Source organism: Poecilia formosa, unplaced genomic scaffold, assembly GCF_000485575.1.
Source record: "Poecilia formosa unplaced genomic scaffold, Poecilia_formosa-5.1.2 Scaffold218, whole genome shotgun sequence".
NCBI classification, from domain to species: Eukaryota; Metazoa; Chordata; class Actinopteri; order Cyprinodontiformes; family Poeciliidae; genus Poecilia; species Poecilia formosa.
This window is the reverse complement of record NW_006800157.1, coordinates 786,240-798,070: the sequence shown is the minus strand read 5'-3', so window position 1 is coordinate 798,070 and position 11,831 is coordinate 786,240. Positions and strand designations below refer to the sequence as shown.

The window sequence follows — 11,831 nt, the reverse complement described above, 5'->3', positions numbered from 1 at the left end:
TGGGACTTATGGTTGCTTTAGGTAGTCGGACTAAACTTAGTTATGACATTAAGCAAAAATAGAGAGAATTTTTATTTCTGTGTGAATTTTTTTTAAATCATAATACTGTCATAAAGATAAGTTATAATTGTCTATCAGTTATTAATAATAAGACAGAAGAAAATGTAAATAAAATCAAAATTTGGTTTCACCTGAGCTATTAATCAGGGCAGGTGTTTACATGTGGTTTTTATGCGGCCATTTTGCTTTGCATGTTTTGTATGTAGAGAGTCTATAATCTCATGTGCAAATTTATTTGATTGTCTTTAAAAGCAGCTCTTTAAATAAATAAATATTTCAAAATTAACCACTGACCCCTTGTCTAAATATAACATTAATACTTGGATGTTGTAAGAGCCACAGATTTTCCATACGGTGGTCGAGATCAGGTCCTACTGGTTCTTGTAATCCTGGACACATTAAATAAATATGAAAGTAAGAAAACGCTCTTCTAGGGTCAGAAGTCCAGGAAATCACACAACCTGACAATGTTTCCCCCTCATATAATATAAGTTTATTTTAAAAAGCATGTTAAAACAACACAGCTGGCCAAAGCGCTGTACACCACAAACACATAAAAATCATTACAATGAACATTAGTCTCAGGAACCCCCCCAAAAGCTTATTTTTATAAAGCAACAATAAGGCAGATGGGAAATCCCTGAAACTTTTAACATCTAGGTTAAGAAAACAACAAGCTTGCAGAACTATACATAAAATAAGAAACGGTGTAACAATGGAAATAGAAGCTAATCCGGAGAAAATCAAAAACTGCTTTCAAAAATACTATAAAATACTATATTCAGAGAAGTAGTGACAAACAGATCGATGCCTTTCTGGAAAAGATCAATCTTCCAAAGATCACTGATGAACAAAATAAGAAATTAATATCCAAAATTACAAAAAAGGAAATTCAATCAGCAAACAAGAGAACTAAAAAGGGAAAATCTCCAGAGACTGTTGGATTCACTACAGAATGGTACAAAATTATGCAAGACCAACTAATTCCAACATTAGAGAAAACATTCATCTGGGTTTTAGAAAATAAAAATATTCCCCCCTCATGGCGAGAGGCAGTGATTTCAGTCATACTGAAGAAAGGGAAAGACAAACTGGAATGTGGGAGTTATCGTCCTGTAAACATTATAAATGTAGTTTGAATGAAATTGTGCAATTTGTTACGGTTTCAAATTGAATTAGCTATTACATGCTAATTGGGCAAAAATTCGGCACCATAACTTTTTTTGTTTATTTTTTCTTAACTTATATTGCCGCAATACAAGTTTGCCACAGCGCCACCTACAGGTGAATCTAAATATTTGTGTCTGAGCAGCCATGTGGGTACTGAACCTGGATACTAAATAAAAGTTGTAATAAGATTTGGAGTGTAGACTGCAGTTTCAGATGATAATAATAATAATAATAATAATAATAATAATAATAATAATAATAATAATGGAAAAACAGAGTAAAAACAACAAAGCGCCTTGTTCTGCTGGCATCAGGCGAATGTTCACCAGTGACAACCTCCATCTGCACCCATTCACACCGGCGCCCCCCAGTGGTAAGTTGTCTCCTCTTTCCTGTCGCTACACTGATGACCTCAGCAGACTCGTCTTTGAAGCTCCTGAGGTTTGCAGGTGACTCCACTGTCATGGTTCTGATCCAGGACAGAGATGAGTCTGCATGCAGACAGTCGGTGGATCAACTGGCTCACTGTTGTGGTCAGAACCACCTGGAGTGAACCCACCACATTTTTAAACCTTGATATTTTAATCTGCCTGGAAATTAATCGTGATTGTAGTTTTACTACTCTGAAGCACGTCAGCATCTTTTCTAACAGTTATGTTCAAGTTTATACAGCATGCAAATGTGCAGCCATAACACCATCATCCAGGAAGGAAGCAGGTTCTGTTTCCCAGAACTGAATAAAGAGAACATATTGTGCCATAAACCAACTACTTTGCTTATTCGCATCTCTTTAACACAACCCCATGAAATCCAGACAGTCACCAGTTTTAGAACCATAAACTATCCATAAGAACCCAGAGGTTCCCTAGAACTTCATTTGTTTCGCATCTTAACTCCTCTGGTGGTTCAAGTGACTCAAATATCTCCAAACAGAAAATATCAAGAGACGTATCAGAATTTACCTGTTCACTTTGGCCAGATGTGATTACAGGTTGAAGGCTATATAAAGACTAAATGATGTTATCATATTACAGAGAGAAAGAATGAAAGCCATGTTGAACACTTAAAAGAGTAAATATTTTCAAACAATAACATAGTAAATAAAAAGTAGCTGTAAATAAAATGGAAGTAAAGTTAATCTGTTAGGGGATTTCCACACACCTGTGAGCAAAACACATGTAAACAAACAAGGAAGTGTTCAATAAGCATCATGCGATATGAACGGCATGTTCACTGAATTGTCCAGACAAAAAGGAGAAAGAATTAAACTTACTGAATTATATAGTCAGCAGGCAGAAGATCAAACTAAATGCATCGATATCTTTAAATAATCTTTATCATTTACAGATTCATATTAAGCACACACTGCTTAATGACTTCGTTGCATGAAAAGGAAGCCAAAAATAGATTTGTTTTTCACGTTTTGCAAAGCAAATTGTATCCTCTTCGTGTAAAGAAATGTTTTTCCGATCATTCTGAATCAGGTGACATTTCCCGGACCATTATGTAAATACGGTACATGTTTTTTTCCACGTTTCCAACAGAAAACAGTGTGAATGAATCAGGAGTGACTGTATAAAGTTGCCCGTCTCTGATGATACAATCTTAGTTGAGCAGAACTGACTCGTTCACCATGTTGCTCTCTGTGCTGCTGCTGATGATAAGCAGCTGGACAGAAGCTGATTATTATGGTGGTGTGTTTACCCACACCACCAAAAACATACAAGGAAACAGATATACAGTAAGTTGCTTTTTTTTTTTAAACTTTATTTCATGGTTCGTTTTTAAAAAAATGATATTGTTCCCAACGCCTCTTCACTTTAAATCTGCAGACTCTGCGTCGCTTTAAGTTTGCCTACAGCTCATATGAGGAGCTTGAGACATGGTGGTATTGTCCTGGCTGTCCTAAGATTGATGAAAGCAGCGGTGAATGGTGCCTGCGAGAGGAGACCTGGGCATGGGGAAGTCCGACTTTATACTATCATAAGAATGGGTGACTGAATCTCAACATCATACAAAAATATCTAACACGTTTCAGTTGTTACCAAGACGCTAAAATTCCTATTGAATGTTAGTTCTTTTAAAGAATTAAGTCTCCAGTCAGTTTTCTGCGGCTCTGTAAGGTTTTCTGTGTTTTAGAAACTCTGAGTAACATCAGAAATCTTCCCAATATCTTCTATCAAAGATGGGCGACTGGAAACTGGACAGAAAACAGAAACGGCGTTTCATTTGGCCGATTTCGGATAATATATGATCTGAGAAATCGATCTGACATAAACAGACCAAACTCGTCACCAAAGACCGGCATCCTCCCTGTTATGAGGTAATTCAGGAATTTTGTATCCTGTTTACAAGTACCTGGAAACTTATGGTGTCTTTTTAATATAAACTGTAGTTTTACTTTGTTGACATTTTGTCATTTGTTTATTTTAAAATCTAACCATGAAGCTTTAATAACTAGAAATCGCTTCCAAATAACAATCAAACGATGTGAATTGAGTTTATCTGTAACCAAAATAACTGAAAAAATGTTAAAGGAAAAACACTGAAGTACTCTGAAGATTCCCGACATAAATCAAATAATTTGAGCAGATTTTTTGTTCTTTGTGACTTTGTGATATTTGTTTTCTCTCTCAGAGTTCCCTCAAACTGTCAGAGGAATATCAACTTGTTGACCTTTGACCCTGACGGAGACCATGTTGAATGCAGATATGCATCCGATCCCAATAACTATGAGTGCTACACCTGCATATGGCCGCCTGTCCTCAGTCTGTCATCAGTGAGTAATAAATGTTGGTTACAGGAAAACAATAGAAAATGTTTGCAGTTAATAAAACAACATTTACTGATTTTAACTATAAACAACTAAAGATGAAACATTGCTCTGAAACTTTTTAAATAAAAACAAGTATTGTTATATGAACAAAAGCAACATGAATCCATAACAGAGAACATTAAATATAACATAGTTAATCTCTCTCTCTTCTCTTCCAGTCTTGTTCTCTTTCATTCAGTCCAACCAGCAGCAGCAATGAAGGTTCATATGCAGTTCAGCTGATGATGGAGGATTTTCCCAGACAGACCATCACTATGTTCCGTTACGACGGTGTAACGTATTCACTGAGCCCCGGCACTGCCATGAGCCAAATCTCTGTCCAGTTTGTTTTCAAAGGTGTGATTTCATGTTTCAATCAGCTTCTTTTACATCACGAAGAGCAACACTGGTGTCAATAAATTTAATGTTCAATAGCTATCTGTTTAAAGCTAATCGATAACAAACAATAATTAATAACATCAGATTTTTAAAACTCCAGATACAGAAACTTAACAATGAATCAGTTATTATAAAAACCACTCGGATGGATAAATCTGATCCTGTATTTATCTTTTAAACTAACTGCGTACTTGACTGTTTAGTAGACAAACCATTTTTAATGCGTCTCATTAGTTCATCTGCATTATTTTTCCCTGCGTTGCTCCAGTGGATCCTGCAGCTCCGTCCTGCACAGCAGGTGAATATCTGGCCAGGTTTCTGCCTCCAACTCCTGAACATGGAGCTCAGTTCTTCATAGATGTTAATGAGATGATAGAAATCAACATCAGAGCAGAGGCGACTCAGTCTGAGTGAGTAGAAAATAAATGTTGTTTCTAATCAGAGTTAAGTTAAAAAATAATACACTGTAACAATCCCAAATTTGATCTTTACTAATAACATTTTAATTCCTACCAATATGACAGCAAAACCTGCATGGATAATCTAGCCAAAATTGTGTTTTGCTGTCAGAGAATTGTGAAGATAATTTTAAAGGCTGGTTTAAGGGCTTTTTTTCACATTTAACCAAACAGACTCATGTGCTTCCTGTGTGTTAAAGGATCACTGAGCTGCTGTTCAGCGGAGGGGTCAATATGGTCAAGAGTTCATCTGGTTCAGGAAATTTCACCCTGAGATGGAGGCCGTCTCCCAGTGATGATGAAGAAACGCATCCCATCTGTTTTATTGTGCAGGCAAAGTCAGTATCTGATCTGATCAGAAATTTCAAAAATCCTCACATTTTTGACTTAGAAAGTACAGAAACATCTATGAAAAAAGACTGATATTTAGTAAAAGATATAAAGTACAGGTTTTGAAATGTACTTAAGTACAAAATTAAAAGAATTAATTTCACCTTCAGTGATACATAATGTATTTTGGAAAATCCCTCTTGATACTGGTGGAGGTTGCTGAAGCAGTGGCCCATAAGAGCTCCAAAAACAGACTTTACAGAGAAAAAGAAAAGGGAAATTAAAGCTGCGAGCAGCCTTGTACAGCACTCACAGCTCCAGCATGCCCCTTCAGCATGCACAAAAACTCACCGATTTAATAACTTTTATTCGGCCATGCCTTATGAACAATCTTACCAAGTTTGAACCTGGTTGATCAAAATCCCTAGGAGGAGTTTAATCAAATGCCGTGAAAATTGGGACTTAAGTCCAAAATGGCCAATTTCCTGTTTTCCATGCAGACCATGACATTAAGAGACTTTTCCATACATTTTGGGGAGTTCTACAAGTGTACCAAATTTCATGCCTTTACGATAAAGTAAGGTCGATGCACAGGGTATGAATCCGTTTCTGTTGCAATTTTTGCAACAACGTAAATTTCATGCAAAGCTGATGCATCTGGCAAGTTTGGTGAGTTTTCAGAACTTTACATTTTGGCTTGTCTACTTGCAACTTAGACATAACTGATCTTGGACTACAAAATCACTGTGCAGAAAAAAAATGGCAGATTCATAAAACGAACTTTATGAAAGTCATGACCTTGTTTAGCAGTTCCACGGCAAAATATAACCCAAAAGGAATATCAAGATACACTATGCCACACTGGGAGAGAATACAGTTTTCTACTCCTAGACACTCAAAGTACCGTATTTCCTGGACTATAGAGCGCACCTCACTAAACGCCGCACCTACAAAGTTTAAAAAACAAACAAACTGGAAACGTACATACATAAACTGCACCGGGTTTTATGCCGCTGGTATCTCCGCCACTCTTGGTTTTCCACAAGGACGCAGCAGAGGGCGCATCCTTAAATCTGCTATTGAGGACGCAGCAGCCCTTCATCTCCAATGCCGAACCACGGATTCGTTCACGCTGAGCTTACGTGCAGCGGCTATCGATCTGTACTGCCATCGATCTGTACTGCCATCGATCTGTACTGCCAGATCGATGGCCTTCAAAGCTACATCATATGAATTTCTTCCCGTTGTTTCCCTGATGAGAGTTATGAGCCTGTTGCTAGAATGTGCTTATTCTAAATTAAAATTAGTACTTTCTTCTTTGATTTCCAATTTTGACTTCCAATGATTCACTTTCTGCTAAAGAGCCCCCTGGTGGTTGAACAAAAATCCACAGAAGAGCCGCACCAGGCTATAAACCGCATAGTTCAAAGCGTGGGAAAAAAGTAGCGCCTTATAGTCTGAAAAATACAATACACAAAAACACGTATTTAAAGGCTAAGAAAGTAGATTTTGCATGGTATGTACCCTTTATGGTTATGTTGAACGTTATTTTATTGCCTTTTCAAAAAGAGTTTAATATTAAAGCATTTTGCTAAAATTATCTCCACAGTACCTCCAGTGCTGTCTACCAGTCTGAGCTTCGATGTGTCCTTGTGAGGGTTGGAAACAGTGAGTCTATATTTTTATTATTGACTTTATCTTACTTTTTATTTCCTAAATTCATGATTTTTCTGCTGCTGTTATCCCAGTTCCCTCCATAGCAACTGCAAGTCCTCCTCCCAAAACATGTAAGTGGGATGAAAACAGGACTGAAAATCACATGAAGTAGTTCTTTATAATGTTGATCTCTCGTTCTTCCAGCTTATCATATGGTTCTGAAACTGACGATCTCAAGTAAGCTGTCACTGAAAGACAAGAAAGATGAAATCGAAAAAGCGGTTAGTAATGATTTAAACACAAACTATCACAAACTGAGTTTAATCCAAACTAATGTAGTCTAAGCATAATTTGAGTGGAGTTCTGGAGAGCGTGACGTCACATGTAAAGAGTCAATACAGCCCCCTATATTGATATCACCATCAAAACATCAGCATGTCACAAAAGTTTAGAATGCCAGCTTTTATTTCCTGTTTCTTACATGTAGATGTGTTAAACAGCAGAACATACTGCCCTTTGTTTAAATCCACCCATTTTTCAAGTGAGCAAAATTACTGGAACATGTGACTGACAGGTGTTTTTTGATGACCAGGTGTTGCCTTTAACATTAATTATTCAAACATTAAATAGCTTTGCTTGACCTGTCTACTTTATGACCTGCGCTTAAACCTATGAAGTAGATTTTGTTAAAGAGGACAAACCAACAGGAGGACCAGAGAGCTGTCCATGGGGGAAAGCAAGCCATTTTGAAGCTGAGAAAAGAAGGGAAATCAATCAGAGCCATTGGAAATACATTAGATATAGCAAGCATGACAATTTGGAATGTTCTTAATAAGAAAGAAACTTCTGATGTACTGAGAAGCAGACGTCGAACAGGCAGGCCAAAGAAAACAACATTAGCTGATAGAAATACTGTGAGAGCTGTGAAGGAAACATCAGTATGTGACATCACCAATGATCTCCAGAGTGCAGGTTTTTCAATCCACTGATCAAAGAAGATTCAGAGAGCAGGAATATAGAGCCTAATACCCAAAAATGTAAACCACTCATCAGAAGTAAGAATTGAAAGGCCAGATTGCAGTTTGCAAAGAAGTACAGAGATGAGCCACAAACGTTCTGGAATTTTATGGATTTTAAGTGATGAAAAGGCCAAAAGGTGGAGAAAAAAATAACTGCTTTGGATTGGAAACACGCAAACTCATCTGTGAATCACAGTGGTGGTAACGTCATTGCTTGGGTGTGCATGGCTGCTTCTGGAACAGACTCATTAATTTTTTATTGATGATGTTACTGATGGTAGTAACAGAATGAGTTCTAAAGTGTACAGAAACATTTTATCCGCCAATTTACAAATAAATGCATCCAAACTAATTGGGAGGGATTTTGCCATGCAGCAGGACAATGACCCAAAACAATGACCCAAAACACACTGCCAATGACAAAGGACTTCATCAAGGGAAAAATGTGGCAAAGTCAGCCACCTGAGCTTATCCAATAGAGAATGCATTTCAGCTCCTGAAGAGGAGACTGAAGGGTAAAAGCCTGGAATAGCATCACAAATGAAGAATGTAATCGCCTGGTGAAGTCGATGGGTGGCAGGTCTGAGGCAGTCATTGCGAGCAAAGGTTATGCCACCCAATATTAAATACTTATTCACTTTAAGTGGTAAGATATCATAATTTACTTAACAAATCAACATGTAGAAATCAGGAAATAAGAACTGACATTCTTCACTCTTGTGTCATGGTCGTGTTTTGAAGTTAAACCCAAATGTCTTCAGTGTGTTTGTGTTGCTGTTCCAATACTTTTGGAGGGGAATGTATTTCATAACTTGAAACTGACTGTATCTGACATTCATCTCATGTTTTCTTCTGCAGATCAAAGATGTACTGATCAGACGAGGGCTGCCTGGAGACATAAAGGTCTGCATGCTGAGCAAAAGCTCAGTGCAGGTTAAAAACCAGCTGCCCCCTAGTGGCTAAAACAAGAATGAATCTGACCAGAGAAATATGACTGGGTTTATCTGTTTTTACTTCTTGTACTTTTTAATAAATCTGGGGACTTATAATTGTTTTAGGTAGTGTGGAAATAAGAGTTTGATTTGAGTGATTTTTAAGTGGCGTTACACAGTACTTATTAATAATTTATGGGTTAATCATGATTTGAAACTGACTGTATCTCACATTCATCTCACGTTTTCTTCTGCCGATCAAAGATGTACTGATCAGATGAGGGCTGCCTGCAGATATTAAGGTCTGCATGCTGAGCGACGGCTCAGTGTAAGTCAACAAAAAGGCTGCCCCCTGGTGGCTAAATATGAACATGAATCTGATTCCTTCAGGAACATACGACTGGGTTTACCTATTTTAAATCTGGGGATTGTTTTATGTCGTGGGACTAAACTAAGTTATGACAATAATCAAAAATAGTAGAATGAATTTTTATGTCTGTGTGAAAATCTTTATAAAATATAGATACTTTCTTAAGGATATATTATAATTGTTTATCAGTTACTAATAAGACAATAAACAGAAGAGCATGTAAATAAAATCAATATTTGGTGTCACATGAACCTTATTAAGGCAGGTGCTTACTGGGGGTTTGGTGCTTCTTTACTATCGTCTTCCATTTACATGTGTAACATTTATGCCTGTGTGGTTTTTGTTGACCTCAATATCATGTCATTTTCTGCACTTATTGATAAATAGTGAAGATATATTGATTATGTAATTGGGATTTTTTTTATTTAGTTGCTTTTATCTGTAAAGCTTGGGAAAAAAAACAGCGACTTCTTTATCCTGGTTGAGTTTGAAAATTTAATGGATTTTTATGCGGCCATTTTGCTTTGCATGTTTTGAATGTGGAGAGTCTGTAAACTGGGAGCCAGTGAAGCATTAAATAAAATCAATATTGAGGGCCTTTTTAAATAGCTCCTTAAATAAATAATTAAAAATGATCCACTAAGCCTCTGTCTAAAAATAACATTCATACTTGAATGTTGTAGGAACTACAGATGTGGAGAAAATTGGCTAAAATTTCATTTTGTGTTTGTGAAATGCTGAATGTTTTTGTTTCCATCAGGCTGCTGGGATTGTTGCATCATCTGCTGAAGATTTATTAATGTTTGTAATCTGAAAATGACTTTTGTTCTTAATCTCATTTTCCATCTACACATGGATGATAAGTTGTGTTGTATTGTAATGTCAAGGAGGAAAAATATAAAATGAAAAACTATTGAATTGGCTTTATTTATATGTGGACGTGCTATAACTTTCTTGAGCAGAGCAGAAACCAAACTAAAGTTATTATCTTTGGACCTAAAGAGGAATGATCTCTGCACAGCTTCAGCTATTAAAGACAGACTCAGACCTGAACATGCANGGCTTGCCTGTATTTGTTCATTCGCAGCCGTTTTCGGGCTGGCGTTTTTTGTTAACATTGTGCAGCCGTGTCCGGCTTGCCTGTATTTGTTCATTCGCAGCCGTTTCTCGGCTTGCTTACTGTTTACATTGTGCGGCCGTGTCGGCTTGCCTGTATTTTGTTTGGTTGCAGCCGGTTGGGCTTGCTTTTTTGTTAACATTGTGGAACCGTGTCCGGCTTGCCTGTATTTGTTCATTCGCAGCCGTTTTCGGGCTGGCGTTTTTTCTTAGCGTTGTGCAGCCGTGTTCGGCTTGCCTGTATTTGTTGATTGCAGCCGGTTCGGGCTTGCTTTTTTGTTAACATTGTGCAGCCGTGTCCGGCTTGCCTGTATTTTGTTCATTCGCCGCCGTTTTCGGGCTGGCGTTTTTTATTAGCGTTGTGCAGCCGTGTTCGGCTTGCCTCATACGATTTTGGAACCGTACTACGTGATCGTAGTGGTCCTTGCAGCTTCCTTTTGCTAGGAACTCTGGTGGCGTTTTCTGCTCGACTGGGTTACCTAGTCTGTCGGACTAGGTCAAGAGTAGCGATTTCAGCTCGACCTGACCTTGTCTTGTGGGCGTAAGATGCTGGACGTGCCGGCCTGCAGACTCTGTTTGGCCCCTCTCCAGCTGGAGGATGGACATGATCTGTGTCCCTCTTGTTTGGGCCTAGATCACCTAAAAGAGGGCGTGACTGATGCGGCCTGCCCTAATTGTTCTGTTCTACCCTTGTCCCTGCGTACCGCTCGCTTGGCTGGCCTTCAAGGTGCCAGCCAGCCTATGAAGCGTATGGCTCCTGAGGCTATGCAGCCTCCACATAAGAGGACCAGGAAGAGCTCTAGGGATTCAGAGGGCCTATCAGGACAGGTGGTCCATCTTACTTCCGAGTTGGAGCAGATGAAGGCACTGCTCGAGTCCCTTAGAGACAGTGGTGGCTCTGACCCAGACCCAGGACGGGGCGTGGGTTCAGGGCTCTCCGGTTTCGATGATGATGCTGTATCCCTGGCTGCGTCTGGTACTGATTTTCAGGATCCATTTGAATCTGGCTCGCGTGTGTCAACAGCCAGTTCTCGTCTTTCTTCCTGCTCTCAGCCGGAAGAGGATGATTCGATTGTGGGCGCTTTGAGAACTGCGCTTGCTCGGTTGCAGCTGGATGCTCCACAGAGCCAGCCTGATGCTTCCAGTGCTTTCTTTCGGCGTCCTACTACTAGGTCGTCCTTTATGGTTCCCCCATCTGCCGACTATGTGAAGGAGGTTCATGCTTGTTGGGCAGATACTAAGGCCTTTTCACGACCGACCTCGGATGGCAGGGCTCTGGCGGCCATGCAGGACGCGCCCAAGTTTGGTTTGGGTCACATGCCTTCTGTTGAGCCTGCCATAGCATCCCTCATTGTGGCTCCAGATGAGGCCCTTTCCAAGCAACGTCTAGCACGTTGGATTGTGGATGTGGTGGACCAAGCGTACGTTCTACAGGGCCGCCAGCCTCCTGCTGGTGTACGTTGCCATTCCACCAGGAGCATTAGTGCGTCATGGGCCGCCATGACT

General features: G+C 39.1%; 1 long non-coding RNA gene across 1 annotated transcript in view; it reads left to right on the top strand.

Moving 5' to 3' along the window:
• LOC107838193 (uncharacterized) overlaps positions 1 to 11,831 on the top strand; it is a 15,246-nt gene that overhangs the window by 2,273 nt on the left and 1,142 nt on the right. The window lies entirely within an intron of this gene.